Here is a 16,406-nt window from a genome sequence, read left to right as displayed (position 1 = left end):
CAAAAAGTACAAAGAATAAATTTACATTGTGTTAAGCTGCGATCATATTTCTTTCTCTTGAATTACTTTTGAAATTTTCCTTATGCACCTGGTGATACTGAAAGATGAGTCCAATAGTGTAATACAATAGGGCAATATGAACTTCTGTTCTAGTTTCCATTATTTGCATCAATTCAAATTGCACCTGGAAAAGATCTAAGCACGACGTAAAGCCAAGAGAGCAGATAAGGTGATGGCAAACAATAATAATATTTAGATCTTTTTTTTTTTTTCTTGAGACAGAGTCTCACTCTGTCGCCCAGGCTGGCTGAAGTGCACTGGCGTGATCTCGGCTCACTGCAACCTCCACTTCCCGGGTTCAAGCGAGTCTCCTGCCTCAGCCTCCTGAGTAGCTGGGACTACAGGGGCCTGCCACGATGCCCAGCTAATTTTGGTATTTTTAGTAGAGAAGTGGTTTCACCATATTGGCCAGGATGGTCTCAAACTCCTTGACCTTGTGATCTGCCCGATCTTCATTGCATCATTTAACTTTCATTGGTATCACAGTAATTCACTAACATTCATTCCTTACAGGCAGTTATGAATAATTGAAAAATTTTAAACATCATCTCATAGGCAAGAGAATATTTATTCATTGGCTTAGCTTAACAAATCATTATTGAACGCCTACTGTGTGCCAGGCACTATTCTAGACGCTGGGGTTACAGCAGTGAACAAAATAAGCACGCTCTCCAGTCTCGTGGAGTTCCCATACTAGTGCGGGGAGAGAGATGCAGACAAACAAAAATGCATATATAATACTTCACCAATTGATAGGTGCTATGAAGAAAAATAAACCATGGTAAGGATGACATAGAGTGCTGGATGGAGGTTTTAGTACATATAGGTTGGCCAGAGAAGGCATTTCTGAGAAGTTGCCATTTGAGAGAAAGAGGGAGTAGGCTCAGTGGATTCTGAGGGAAGAATAAGTTTGAGATTCTGAGTCATTCATGTCCTTGGCAGATCAATAAAGAGGAAGCAGATGCTGTGGCCGGAACTCGGTGTGCATGTTGGGGCAGTGGTAGGAGGCTATGGTGGTAAGACAGGGCTACCTCTCATAGGGTCTTGAAAACCATAGTAAAGACTGTGGCATCTCCTCTCCAGTAGTTTGAGCAGAGGAATGGTAGCATTCTACTTAGGATTTAAAAGGTTTGCTCTAGCTGATTTGTGGAGAATAGGTTTGTAAGGCAGCATAGTGAATGAAAGGAGAAAAGTTAGGTGATTGCAAACATCCAGGCGAGAGTTGGTATCAGACTCTGATGGTGTGGCAGATGCATTTCATGTGATGGGCTCAATTAATGGCCTCCATGTGTCACCCTTCTCTTTCTTGGGACTGGCTTGCCTGCTGGAAGGTGAGGAAACAGCCTGTCATCCCAGCTGAGGCCATCCTAGATCAGCCAACTGTCAGCTGCTTGTGTCTGAGTGAACCCCAGTGAAGACCAGAAGACCTACCCAGCTGAGCTCAGCCAAGATCAGCAAAACCTCTCAGCTTATAATCTTATAAACTTACCAATTTAGGTGTGGTTGTGTCACAGAATTATTGTATTATTGTATGCGTGGTAAGTATTGTATATTACACACGGGAATCATAGAAACAGTGAAAAGCCAGTAATTCCTGAGTATATATTAAAGTTAGGGCAAATTGTGTGAGGTAGAGAAGACACATACTACAAATTTCTGCCCTGAGACATTGGAAGAATGAATATGGATGATGGAGGTGAATATTGAATCTGAAATGAATTTTTCATTTTGTGAAATTTTGTGAAGTTTCATTTTGTGTTGAGTATCTTGTGACTCACTGAAATGAAAATCATAAAATTTGTCCTTAATGCATAAAATTTTATAATGTTGTTCTATTCTTTAGGAAAAAAATTCTGGCTGGGCACGGTGGCTCACGCCTGTAATCTCAACAGTTTGGGAGGCCAAGGCGGGTGGATCACTTGAGGTCAGGAGTTCGAGACCAGCATGGCCAACATGGTGAAACCCCATCTCTTTAAAAAAATAAATAAATCTATCAAACATCAGCATGGCTTTGGCTAGAGACACAACAGAAATAAAAACCCAGTTAAAAACCTGCTTCTCTTTAGCCACTCTGCTAGAGAAAAAGTATCAAAGTCATATAGCCTAATTATTTTTAAAAATAATGTTATTAAATATTTCTCCACTAATTGTGGAACTGGACCTTGGTAGATGCTGGCCCTTTACCTGACCAGTATGTTTTCCCCCAGCTGCTGTGACTGCTACTGCTAGTGGCTCACAGCCGTTCACTCTCCTGGGAAATGCCCTTGGCCAGTGGGGCCCACCTACCAGGAGACGCCTGGAAGTTACATTCCACTCACCCATCAAATGAATAGTGCAGGGGTACAAAAAGCCAGCACCTTGCCTCATGGTTGGAGAACTCAATTTTGTCTATAATGCAGACAGAAGTCAGCATTGTCATTTCCTCCTAATTAATAAATATTTAATACTAGTTTTCCATTGCACAGAAATGAAAACAAAACCCTATAGTATCTCATTGCTTCCTCTTATCTAAAAACATTTAAGTCACTGTGTTTAGTATCCTTGGTTCTTGTGCTGTTTTCTGTAACTGTGTTGCCTCAAGTCACTTCTTGTTGAAGAGCTAGCAGAGTTATGGGACAGAATTTGGCAGTGCTGCGTGGAATGTCACTTGAGTTGGGTTTGTCAATAGAACAGCACTTCGCCATTCGCACCCAGAGCTGCTCTGGTAATCAGCAAAGGCCAGATTCCAGTTGGATTCCCATCTGTGCTCAGCCCCCTTCTCCTGTCCTCTCCTGTTCTCCTCAGCCTCTTACCAGTTTCCTCTGAGAGCACTTCCTCAATAAATCACCGAGCAAGAAAGAATACCTGCCTCATGTTCTGTTTCTAGGAACCTGAAGTAAGACAAGGCTTGATTAAAATTGCAAAGTACATCTAGGGTAGTAATGCCATAGGAAGATGAATATTGTTAAATGCCTCCAGTTTGGTGGCTTTTTACAAAAACGTTTACTTTATCTTTGAAAGGTATCACATTAGTAGCCTTTCATGCCAATGCAGCAACTTACATACTGATTTTCATAAAATTATTCTTGTGAAATTTGGGGGGAAGATGACTATTACATATGCAGAGCAAGGTTAATCTTTCTGGGGAAGGAGAGTCTTACATGTAACTAAATCCCGTGTCAACAAAATTTAAGGAATCATGCATTTGTTTAATTTGTTTCATTGTTTCCTAAAACCACATTGCAAGTTAAGAGAATATATTGTCATGGCTATAAATGCTTTATTGAATTTGATCGGTTTCTGTAATTATGTATGAAAAACGAGACTTCACAGCCTTTATTCAGAATCATACTTTATATTGCTTATGACTGACTCTGTAACAGTTCATAAAATTATATAGCATGTTTGGATATGATGAAAATTTAGCATTATCTAACGTAAAGCCAAAAGAGAGAGATGTTGGAGAAATCTAGTCCAATTCTTTTACTATTCAGTTGAAGTAATTGTAAGTTACAAATATTAAGTGGTTTGTCCAAAATCAGAAAGGTAATTGATGTCAGATCTGGAACCAGAAAGTAGAACAGGGTTTAGGAAACATTTTCATTATAAGGTTTAACTGGTGTAATTGTTGCTATTATTGAAAAAAGAATAAAAAATGCATTAAAATGAAATGGATAATTGACAATTATCAAAATAATTGTTTCAAATGACTCACTTATCTACATAATTCAGACAAAAGTCAGCATTGTAGTTTCCTCCTAATTAAATCGATATTTAATACTAGTTTTCCATGGCATGAAAATTAAAACAGAAAAGCCTTTAGAATCTTATTGCTTCTTCTTATTTAAAAACATTTAATTCATTGTGTTAAGTAGTATCCTTGGGCTGCCTCAAGTCACTTCTTGTTGGAGAGCTAGCGGAGTTACGGGACAGAATTTGCCAGTGCTGTGTGGAATGTCACGTGAGTTCAGTTTGTCAATAGAGAAGCACTTCGCAAACTTAATGTTCATAAGAATCATCTGGAAGTCTTGTTAAAAGGCAAGTTTTAAAGTGCATGGCCACAAAAATGAAATTAAGAAAATTTCAGAATTTTATTAATTATGAGAATTATATAATTAAGAAGAATAAATATTTGGAAAAAGTTTCACAAAAGAAGTGCAAGACTTGTAACTGAAAACTACAAATCATTGTTGACAGAAATTGAGGAAGACCAAATAAATGGTAAGCTATTGCCTGTGCATGGATGGGAAGATGATGTTAACATGGTAGTATTCCCAAAATTGGACTACAGATTCAACTCAACCCTTGTCAAAATCCTAGCTGTCTTTCTTGCAGAAGTTGACATAGCTGATTATAAAATCCATATGGAAATGCAAGGGATGCAGTAAGAAGAGTCAAAACACTCTTGAAAAACAACAAAGTTAGAGAACTAACACTTTAGAGTTCAAAATTTACTACAAAGCTACAGTAAACAAAACAGTGTGGTACTGGCATAAGGATAGAGACATAGGTCAATGGAATCTAATGAGAGTACAGAAATAAACCAATACACTTATGGTCAGTTGAATTTTAACAGGTTGTAAGACCATCTAATGGGGAAAAGAAGAGTCTTTTCAGTAAATGATACAGGGACAACTGGATATCTACATGGAAAATAATAAAGTGGGACCTCTACCTCACATCTTATACAAAAAAATTAACTCAAAATGGACCAAAGACTTAAATATATAAAAGGTAAAATTATAAAATTCTTAGCCAAAAACATAGCAGTAAGTCTTTGTGACCTTGGATTAGGCATAATGCCTCTTAAATATAATACCTAAATACAAGTAACCAAAGAGAAAATAGATAAACAGGGCATCATTAAAAAAATTTTTGTGTTATAAAGAATACTATCAAGAAGTAAAAACCCACAGACTGGGAGAAAATATTTGCAAATCATATATTTGATAAAGTTATAGTATCCAGAATATATAAAGGACTCTTACAACTCATCAATAAAAGACAAGTGACTCAATTAAAAAATAAAAGATTTGAATAGATCCAAAGAAATATATAAATGACCAATAACACATGAGAAAAAATCTCAACATTATTAGTCATGAGGGAAATGCAAGTCAGAGTTACATTGAAATATTACTTCATACCCATGAGGATGGCTAGAATCAAAAACATGGACAATACCAGGTGTTGGTGAAGATGTGGAAAAGTTGGAACCCTTAGACATCTCTGATGGGAATGTATAATAGTGCACCCATTTTGGAAAACAGTCTTGCAGTTTCTCAAAAATTTAAACATAGAGCTATCATATTATCTAGCAATTCCCACCCCCAGGTATATATATATACCCAAGAAAATCGAAAACATATGTTCACACAAAAACTTCTATATGAGTGTTCATAGCAGCATTATTCATAATAGTCTAAAAAGGGAAACAACCCAAATGCCCATCAATTAATGAATGAACAAACAAAATGTGGTATATCCATAAAATAGAATATTAGCTATAAAAAGGTTTAAAGTACTGATACATGCCACAACATGAATAAATCATAGAAATACTAAATGCAATGAATTAAATATTTTTAAATAAGAGGAAGCAATAAGATTCTAAAGGCTTTTCTGTTTTAATTTTCATGCAGTGGAAAACTAGTATTAAATATCGATTTAATTAGAAGAAAACTACAATGCTGACTTTTGTCTGAATTATGTAGATAAGTGAGTCATTTGAAACAATTATCTTGATAATTGTCAATTATCCATTTCATTTTAATGCAATTTTTTTCTTTTTTCAATAATAGCAACAATTACACCAGTTAAACCTTATAATGAAAATGTTTCCTAAACACTATTCTACTTTCTGGTTCCAGATCTGACACCAATTACCTTTCTGATTTTGGACAAACCACTTAATATTTGTAACTTACAATTACTTCAACTGAATAATAAAAGAATTGGACTAGATTTCTCCAACATCTCTCTCTTTCGGCTTTACGTTAGATAATGCTAAATTTTCATCATATCCAAACATGCTATATAATTTTATGAACTGTTACAGAGTCAGTCATAAGCAATATAAAGTATGATTCTGAATAAAGGCTGTGAAGTCTCATTTTATACATTTCATTACAGAAACAGATCAAATTCAATAAAGCATTTATAGTCATGACAATATATTCTCTTAACTTGCAATGTGGTTTTAGGAAACAATGAAACAAATTAAACAAATGCATTGTTTATACAGTCTGTCATTGAGCAAAACTTTGTTATGCAACTTATGACTGTATTTAAAGTGTACGATGTAGTGGAGTTTCTTGTATATTCACCGTATTGTATGATCATCATACTACTTAATTCCAGAATATTTTCATCACTCCAAAAAAGAAATCCTGGACCCATTAGCAGTCACTCCTCATTTGCTCCTTCCCTAATCCCTGGGCAACCACCAATCTCCTGTCTCTATGGATTTGCCTATTCTGAACATTTTATATACATTCATGTAAATTTCATATAGGTGAAATAATACTTGGCTTTTATCAATTAAAATAATATTTCTATGAAATTTATATGAATTTTAAAAATAGAAGAAAGCTTATAGAATAAGGGTATAAAGAAAATATTTTTGTATGATGTGTTTGTGTTTTAAGCTAAGTGTTATTATGACAGAATCAAAAAGTTTTAAAAAACTAAAATGTATAAAGTTTACACTAAGTTAAGGTTAATTTATTATTAAAGAAACAAAAACATTTTTCATAAGTTTAGTGTAGCCTTGGTGTTCAGTGTTTATAAAGTCTACAGCGATATGTATACAGGAATGTTGTAGGCCTTCACATTCACTCACCACTCTCTTGTTTACTCACTCAGACAAACTTCCAGTCCTGCAAGCTTCATTCATAGTAAGTGCCCTTTGTAAGTGTACCATGTTTTGTTTTTTATACCATTTTTTACTGTATCTTTTCTATATTTAGATTCACTAATACTTACCATTGTGTTATAATTGCCTACAGTATACGGTAAAGAGTATAGTAACATGTTGTACAGGTTTTTAGCTTAAAGGCAATAGCCTTATAGCCTAGGTGTATAGGCTATGCCATCCAGGTTTGTGTGAGTATGTATCTGATATGGTTTGGCTGTGTCCCCACCCAAAATCTCATGTTGAACTGTAATAATCCCCACATGTCAAAGGCGGGACCAGGTGAAGATAATTGAATCATGGGGGTGGTTTCCCCTATTCTGTTCTTGTGATAGGGAGTGAATTCTCATGAGATCTGATGATTTTATTACAAATGGCTTCCCCCTTCTCTTGGCTCTCATTCTTGCTCCTGCCACCATGTGAAAAAGGGCGTGTTTGCTTCCCCTTCCACCAGGATTGTAAGTTTCCTGAGGCCTCCCCAGCCATGCGAAACTGTGAGTCAATTAAACCTGTTTCCTTTATAAATTACGCAGTCTCTGATATGTCTTTATTAGCAGTGTGAGAATGGACTAATACAATATCCCTGTTGTTTAGCAATGCATGACTGTAGATAAATCTTACAGAGTATGAATTAGCTTATATGTCAATTTTTAAAAATGCATATCTAGAGTGGGGCTCAGGATTCTGGTTTTCTGAAAGCTCTGGGGTGATATTGATGCTCCTTGGGATTAAAAAGGGCTTAGAGAACTCATTCCAAGCTCTGGTGAGGGATATATCACTCTACTTCTGAACATAATATTAGTGATATGTAATTTTTCTGGAAAGGGAAGTTTCTCTTATATCTCCAGTGTTAAGGTTGTAACTCTGAACAACAGATCTTGGGTCAATGTGTGATGTATGTATCTTGCAATGTGACATAGACCTGGTATCATTAAGATGGTATCTGATTCATGAGGATCAGAGTGGGCTCTAGTGGAGGGAACATCAGAGATATACAACATCTGGGAAACTAGACAGTAGGCTGAAAACTGTGTCAAGCTGGGCCTTACCAATGAAAACAGAAAGAATTCTAAGGTATTTAACACAGAGGAAAATTTACTGGGAATTGGTCATATAGGTGATGGAGGAACTGAGTTAGTTGCCAAATGGAGTGGTGAGATACCCTAGAGTTTACATACAGTAGGAAACTACTAATAGCCTTTAATTGGAAATCAAAGGAAAGTGCTGTGTTAAGGAAGTCTGTGGGCCAGGTTATGCCTAAGAAATTGAAGCCGCAGTGAGTCTGTCTGGCAGGAGCTGGAGACACAGGAGGATACAGCTAGAGGCACTGCACAGAGAGGGGAAGAGACACCCTTTCTCCCACCCTCCAGGTTGCTGGAAGAGCCTCCCACTGGGTATTGGGTGAAGCTGTTTTGGAAGCAGCTATCTTGTGAGCCTGGGAAAGAGCCTATGGATATCTACCCCCTGAAATGCACTACCCACAGCGAGGAAAGAATAATGGTTTGGAGGGCAAATAGGCCAACACTGGCATAAGACCCTTAAGGATAGGATGCATTTGTAATTTACCATCATAAATGCCAAGGAATAACAAAATGGAAAAGGGCTAGCTTGAAAAGCTATCAGCCTTCATGCTTCCCAATTTTGGTTGCACGTTAGACTCACCCAGGGAGGTTTTGAAAATTCCCTGCCCAGGCAGCACCCCAGACTAATTACATCAGAACCTCTGGGGATGAAACCCAAGCATTAGTATTTATTAGAGCTACCCGTAATATTCCAACATCCAGCCACGGTTAAGAACCACCAGTTTAAAAAAAGAGATTGTGCATATAATATTTTTATGTGACTTACTACCAGGAATTATAATAATAGAGGTCATAATTTTTCTATTAGCCCTGTAATTCAGTAGCAAAATAACTACAGCAAGAGGAAAAAGGAAGGAAATAAGGCTAGACAAGGAAACATTGCAAATTGAATCTTTTTTTTATGGTGAATATAATATTGTAGAGAGACACACGTAAAAGGTAAGCAAAATATTGGGGCGGCAGTCTTCCGCAGAGGAACAATTCAAAGGGAGAGTCTGATTAGGAGGATGGAAAGCATCAGTCTAAGCTTATGAAAACAAGAGAAGTTGAGTTAATACATTCAAGAGAAATTAGACAAATCAGCCAGACACTGTAGACAGGGCCACAAAAGAAGAGAAAGGGCAAAACTGGGGAAAGAACTGCATTCTTTTGCCATAAAAGTGAGAGGACCCAAGCGCATAATAGAAAAACTACAAGTAGGGTTGCAGTCAGTAGGCATGTGCAGGTGCTGGTTGTGGTTGCTCAGGCAACAGAGGCCCTTTCCTCATGTAATGGCAGTATAATGAGGAAAACCGCATGCAGATGTAGTAAAGAATAATTAGAGGTGAAGTCACACTTGGTCCAGGGAGCGTCTTCCTTTGGGGAATGCTAAGTAGGAATTTGGGTGAGATTTATGTGAGAGGTTGTAAAGGTGTGAAGGGGATAAATTTGATTTTTGTGTGAAAGCAGGAAGCTGAACCTTCTGTAGAGTGTCTGGTAATGGGGTATGAACCATGTGTCTACTTCTCCATATTGTTTCTTGATGCACTGTGTAAGTTCACCTGGGGATGGGGAAATCCAGACATCTGGGGCTTGGTTGGCTTTTCATTCAGAAAGAGGAAACACATTGATTTTTAGATGCAAGAGGGAAAATTACAATCTACAAAGATCACCCTGACCTTTTTAAGATACGTAATTTTTTTTTTTTTTTACTCAGTTGTCCTGCTTCCCAAGTTATGGAAAAATTCTTATTTTGTGTTTAACATTTGAACATTTTAAAATATTGTTTAATATTGTGAAAGGATTATCTTCACATACTGTCTTTGATATTTGAAGACATTTTCCGGTATTTTTTTATATATTAAAAAATAAATTCAATGAGATATTTTACTTTTTAAGCCGTTTCTTTGTCAGTGATTGAAGCAGGAGACAAAATGCTTAAAATCTTAGAGGAATGTTTCACAAACATGAATGTGCATAAGAATCACCTGGAGATCTTATTAAGTTTCAAATTCTGCTGGTCTGAGGTGGGACCTGCCATTCTGCATTTCTAAGTAGCCCCCAGGTAATGCTGTTGCTGCTGGTCCAAGGACCTCACTTTGAGTAGCAAGATTTTAATTGATTATGGTAGTTACCAGAATCTATAAATGGTAATTTGATAGTTAAATATTAATCAAACATAATATTTTTGTTTAATGAACTTTTTTCATTTGTGGAAACAATTTTTGTCGATTTATTTTCCTTTTATAAATTATACAATATATTGTTATTTTAAAAATTCAAAAATTACCGAAATATATAGAGTAAAAGTAAAAGTCCATCTTCATTCTTCATTGAAACGTTTTCTCTTTTCTAATTTCTCTTCTCTGTGGATAATATTTTGGTATAATAAGCATATATATATGTATATACAAACACACACATATAAAAATAACTGAGAGTAGTATAATGAATACTTTGGTATTTATAGAGAACTTTTACGAGGCATTTAGAAGTGGATACACACATGTGCACACATCCACGTATATAAAATAGAAAAGAGGATCACATTATATGCAATTTTTTCCATGTGCTTTTAAAAAACTTAACAACTTCAAATTGACATTTTTCCATGTCAATATTTATTTAATTTTGTGACTGCATACCATTCCATTCTATTGATTGAGGTTATTTCCATTGGTCACTTTTAGAAATAACAATCATTTCGGTGAAACCCCGTCTCTACTAAAATTACAAAAAATTAGCCGGGCATGGTGGCAGGCACGTGTAGTCCCAGCTACTCGGGAGGCTGAGGCAGGAGAATAGTGTGAACCTGGGAGGCAGAGCTGGCACTGAGCTGAGATTGTGCCACTGCACTCCAGCCTGGGCAACAGAGTGAGACCCTGTCTCAAAAAAAAAAAAAAGAAATAGCAATCATTTTTCTGTACATATGTGAGTATTTTAGTAGGCTAATGGCTAAGTTAAAGTTGATTTTTAATTTGACTAGTAATGCCAAATTGATTTCCAACATTGTGGAGTAGGAAGCTATTTTCCTACTTCCTCATTGAACACTGGATATCAGAGCTGTTTTAAAATTTTTGTAAACTTTATAAATGTTTGTTGTTATTTTTAAATTGCATTTCCCCAATTGTGAGTTTGAACATTTTTTTCATACATTTACTCACCATTCATTTATTCTTTTGAAAATTGCTTATAGACACTGTTCCCATTTTTATTTCTATTGTTTGTTTTTAATATTGATTGATGGGAACTTTGTATATGATGGCTGTCAACTTTTTGTCCAATATTTGTATACACACAGCATATTTTTGCCAGAGGCAGTATAGCACGCTGGTAAGTAAGTGAGGAGCATTGGCTCTGAGTTTGCATCTTGGTTTCACCACTTGGCAGCTATGTGACCTTTGACAGGCTATTTAACTTCCCTATATTTCAGTTTCCTCAACTGTGTAAAGTGTAAATGGAATAATAATGGTATGCACCACATATTTAAATACCATTTATTTATTCCTTTTCTACTCATATGAATGCTATCTTTATTATAATATTTCCAGCTGTTCTTATGCATTTACTCTTAGAGATAGCATTTTGAATCAACTGGAATAGCTTCATTTAAAATTACCCTTGGAGTTTTAATAGGGATAATGCTGAATCGATTAAGAAAAAATTTAAAACTTATAAATTTGAGGCTTCCCATTTCAAGCCATGTTACTCACTTTCTGATATTTAGGTTTATTTTTCTGACTTTAAATATGAGTTTTTAGTAACTTTAAGGTTTTATGGGGAAACAGATATTATACTTTTGTTGTATTTTGCATGGGATCTTTTTATTGATGGCTCATTGTTGCTATATTGAAATGATGGTTTTTGTATGTTTTGTTATCCCTAGACATCTTGCAAATCTATTTATTTAATGTGTTTTTATTTCATTATTTTAAATTTTAATGTGAAAGGATTTATTTTTTTCTAGTATTTATCAATGTTTTGGTCTCTTTTTATAGGACCCTCAGGAGTTTGAATAATGGGGATTTGTGGAATTATTGCCTTGCCTGTGATTTTAATGAGAATAAGTCTAACATTTTATCACTGGTATTTGACAGTTTTCTTGAAGGCAATCTGTCAAATTTAGGAAATGTCTTCTTTTTCCCAACTCCCTGAGAGTTTTTAATTTTTTAGACAGGGGTGGCTAATATAGTCTGTCAAATACTTTTCCAACGACTGTTGAGATAGTATATGTTCTGCTCATTTATTCTATTAATCCAGTGCTTTAAACATGCATGCATTTCCTATTACTACAACATTCTTGCATTCCTAAAGTAAACCTTCTTTGATCACCATGCATTGTTAATGCTTTAAGATGTTGCTACAGTAAATTTGAAAATATTTTATTCATTATTTTTATTTGCATTGAACTTAATGTCTATTCTCTTTACTGGTGTTCTCTTTATTGGGCATAATATTAGCATCCGTCAAGCCACATGTAATTATTTAGGAAGGTTTTCATCTTTTTAATGTTCTGGAATAGATTATAAATGTTAAAGGGATTATTTATTCATTAAAATTTTTATAGAAATCCCTCCCCACAACCAGTAAGGCTTGCTGTCAAATTACGGAATATGGGGGTGCAAAGACTAGATCTTTGACTTTCATCTCAACTTCTTCAATAATGTTGATTTTCTAAGCTGGGCATGGTGGCTCATGCCTGTAATCCCAGCACTTTGGGGGGCCAAGGTGGGCAGATCACCTGAGGTCAGGGGTTTGAGACCAGCCTGAGTAACATGGCGAAACCCCATCTCCACTAAAAATACAAAAAAGTTAGCCAGGCATGGTGGTGGGCACCTGTAGTCCCAGCTCCTTGGAAGGCGGAGGTACAAAAATTGCTTGAACCCGGGTGGCGGAGGTTGCAGTGAGCCGAGATCACGCCACTGCACTCCAGCCTGGGCAACAGAGTGAGACTCTGTCTCAAAATAATAATAATAATAATGTTGATTTTCTAATTTGAAGTATATTTAAAGTCAATAAGCAAACATTCAAAAACACTCATATGACTCTCCTAAATCTTTATTATTTAAATAGTTTTCTATTGCACTCAAAAAGATTTGAAGGTATATCCTTCTGTGTCTAAAAGATCAATATAATATTATGTATACATTATCTTCATAGCACAACTATTTGGAATAAGCTTTTCTTCAGAGATGTATCGGCATAAAGGAGCTCTGATTTGTTTAAATATTTTAAAAGGTATTAAAATATATTTTCATTTGAGAACCTCCCCTATATACTCAGGAAAGCTCACTTTTTCAAAACCTGAGTGTTAACTATTTCCAAACATTCTGTAATGTTTATCAAAAACAAAAAATAATGAAAAGAGATGAACATTATTTTGGAGAGCCCCATTGTCTTCATCTACTCAGATCATCCACAATCACTGGAGAGGAGGCAGAATTTTGTCACTGGGACAGCAGTCACTTGACCCAGAATCCTCTACAGATTCCCTCCAGGGAGCCCTTCCCATTGGCTCTTTCCTAATAATTTCATGTTTTTTAGTTTCCTCAGTAAACCTTTGGTCTTAGCAAAAGTCTTTATTCCCCTATTATAATTATCACCCTAACTACAGGCAAGAAAAAAAATAATCTACAACTTATATCAGTCAACTATTGCCGCTATAATGCTACCTCATAGATTCACCCACAAATTTAGTGGTTACAAAAGTAAGCATCTGCTGTCATGCTTGGGTTCTTGAGTTGACTGCTATTGACTCATTTAGAATATGCTTGATTGGGCAGCTCTATTTCCGTATTTATGTTCCAAGACTGAAGCTCTTGGCTATGATGGGTTCAAGTTTGCTCCACGTTTCCTTCCTGGGCCTAGGCTGAAGGAGAAGACATAGCAGCCCATGGGACATGTTTGCCTCATGGATGATCACAATTGCCCAGAAGATAAGCCAACATACAGGCTATGCCAGGTCTGCTAACAACTTCTTTTCCAAAGCAAGTTACGTGGCCAAATCTAGAATCAAGGGGTGGGGCAGTTCACTCAGTCCACTAGACAGTAGTATGAATTTATAACTGAATTAAGAGGAAATGAAGAATTGGGGTGAATTTTTAAAATCTATGATACCACTGAGAGTATTTCGTTTCTGGCCTCTTTTGGCTCTGCCCATGCTTCTAGCCCTGGTGAAATCCACTGTGTTTAAGACCCATTTTCATATCTTGTCATCCAGCTTTTCTATCAGAAAGCACTCATTCTTTGAGTGGCTCCATCTTAGTAATGAACCAGAGCAATGACTAGTAAGAGAAAATTTAAAAATACCCTTCAGTCCCCATGTAGTCTTCACAGAAACAGAACCAAACAGTTGTTATTTAACATAGTTCAGTGAGGTTCTTGGTTTATAGGTGAAAGCAATAAACATGTTGGTTTCTTTTCTTTCCTCATTTGTTCTGCAGCAATAGCAAAGGGGATTTTCATTAAAGGGATCCAATTCCAGTTTAAAGTTTTGGTCTGCAAAGTTTAACAAATAGTCTCAGTTTCAGAGTTCATTTTAACTGCCTCTAACCCTTTACTAATTAACTTATCATCTTTCCTTCTAGATGCCAGAAGAAGACTGTTGCTATTGTTTTTCTCCATGCTCGAGGATTTTTGTCCTTTGCAAAATAATCTCAGAATGTATTGTAGAAGCTACTGATGCCCCAGTCTATGTCCGACAGCCAAATGTCTGGATTCACTGCAGCTGCGCGACACACCCCTGTCTTTCTACCTCAACTATCCACGCCTCTCTGCTTGCTTCTCTGCCTGAGGGCTTTCTTGGCAGTAGAGGAGTTTACTCTGCCTGTATGCAAGGCAGCCTAGAAGTGTAATGGGTTTAATTTCCCAGCAGCAATTTTCAACCAATGAGAAACTGGAACTGGTGCATAAACAGCCCAGATTCCCTAACACGCTTTGGGCCACACTCTCAGAAAGCTTGAGATTGCAGTAACCTGCTCCCTTGTGCACACACCTTTCATTGGCTGTCTTCCCTTTTCTACTTCACTCCTCACTCCCTTGTTGCGCTTCCTGGAATCACCTGTCAAACTATCTGGGGCATGGTGACATGCATCTGTAGTCCCAGCTACACAGGAGGTTGAGGTGAGAAGATCACTTGAACCCAGGAGTTCTAGTCCAGCCTGGGCAACATAGCAAGACTCCTGTCTCTTAAAAAATAAAATAAAATACATGTATCTACATCATTTTCTCAGGGTTGGCTTTTGGAGGAGCCTAAACTAAGACTGTAAGCAGGAAACACTGAGAGCTCTCCCTAAAATGCACAAAACTCAGAGAAACTAAAGCAATAAAGTAACTTAATTTATGTGTAGATAAAAAGTGTCTCGGAGATGGCATTGTTCTGTCAGAGCTGGCAAGTTAAAAAGCAGCCAAATACAAAAAATATGCACAGAAGAAAAAGAAAAACACTCATCCAGGTGTTGGTCTGTGTTTAAAGCACAGAGAGGTGCAGTTTAGTCTTAGGCTTCTTCTGTGCCGTGGTATATTAGTCTGTTCTCACTCTGCTATGAGGACATACCCGAGACTGAGTAATTTATAAAGTAAAGAGGTTTAGTTGACTCACAGTTCAGCATGGCTGGGTAGGCCTCAGGAAACTTACAACCATGACAGAAGGGGAAGCAAACACGCCCTTATTCACATGCCAGCAGCAAGGAGAAATGCCACACAAAAGGGGGAAAAGCCTGTTATAAAACCATCAGATCCCGTGAGAACTCACTATCATAAGAACAGCATGAGGGTAACGACCCCCATGATTAAATTACCTCCCACCAGGTCCCAGCTCTAACACATGGGAATTACAATTCAGATTACAATTCAAAATGAGATTTTGTGTGAGGACACAGCCAAACTATATCATCTGGCTTCTTCCACTCCCTAACTAGTATTACCAGATCTTTTCTCTCTGTGTGTACCCCTTTCTCTGACTGTTGTCCAGAAGGGATGAATATGGTCCTGTGCTCATTGTTTCAAGAACAATAGATTTGCATCAGACTCATGTGCTTCTGAGAACTGATGTCGAACCACTCTTGTGTTGTAGCTCACAACCTCTTGGCCACATTTTTACAGCAACCAGCTTTGTGATAGTGTCACTGCCAGCACCTTGCATCAGCTGCAGCACTTATCTCTTGCTTCTCTGTTACCGTCTGTTAAGATGCCTTCTGCAAACCACTCAGCCATTCTGAAGCAGGTGCAATCTTTGAAGTCCACAGTCGTGAACACCTTCTGGGTCAACATGACCAATGGTAGAAGACAGCCAATGGATCATCCCGTCTCTCATTTGTCTTTCTGGTGGACAATTTTGAAGTGTATTCTGTGTAGTTTCTCAGAGTGTCCCCTGGAGAACTGTGTCTCATTTG

At 36.9% G+C, this 16,406-nt stretch overlaps 1 long non-coding RNA gene across 2 annotated transcripts in view; it reads left to right on the top strand.

The window, feature by feature from the left end:
* LOC103888743 (uncharacterized) overlaps positions 1 to 15,231 on the top strand; it is a 208,990-nt gene extending 193,759 nt beyond the window's left edge. For both annotated transcript variants that reach the window (XR_002912579.3, XR_008516805.2), the window contains one exon: positions 14,601 to 15,231. This is a non-coding gene — a long non-coding RNA (uncharacterized LOC103888743). The remainder of the gene's footprint in view (positions 1 to 14,600) is intronic.
* Positions 15,232 to 16,406: the final 1,175 nt, after the last annotated feature.

This window comes from Pongo abelii, chromosome 21, assembly GCF_028885655.2.
Source record: "Pongo abelii isolate AG06213 chromosome 21, NHGRI_mPonAbe1-v2.0_pri, whole genome shotgun sequence".
NCBI lineage: Eukaryota > Metazoa > Chordata > Mammalia > Primates > Hominidae > Pongo > Pongo abelii.
The sequence above is the reverse complement of the archived record's forward strand: the minus strand, read 5'-3'. Positions and strand labels throughout refer to the sequence as shown.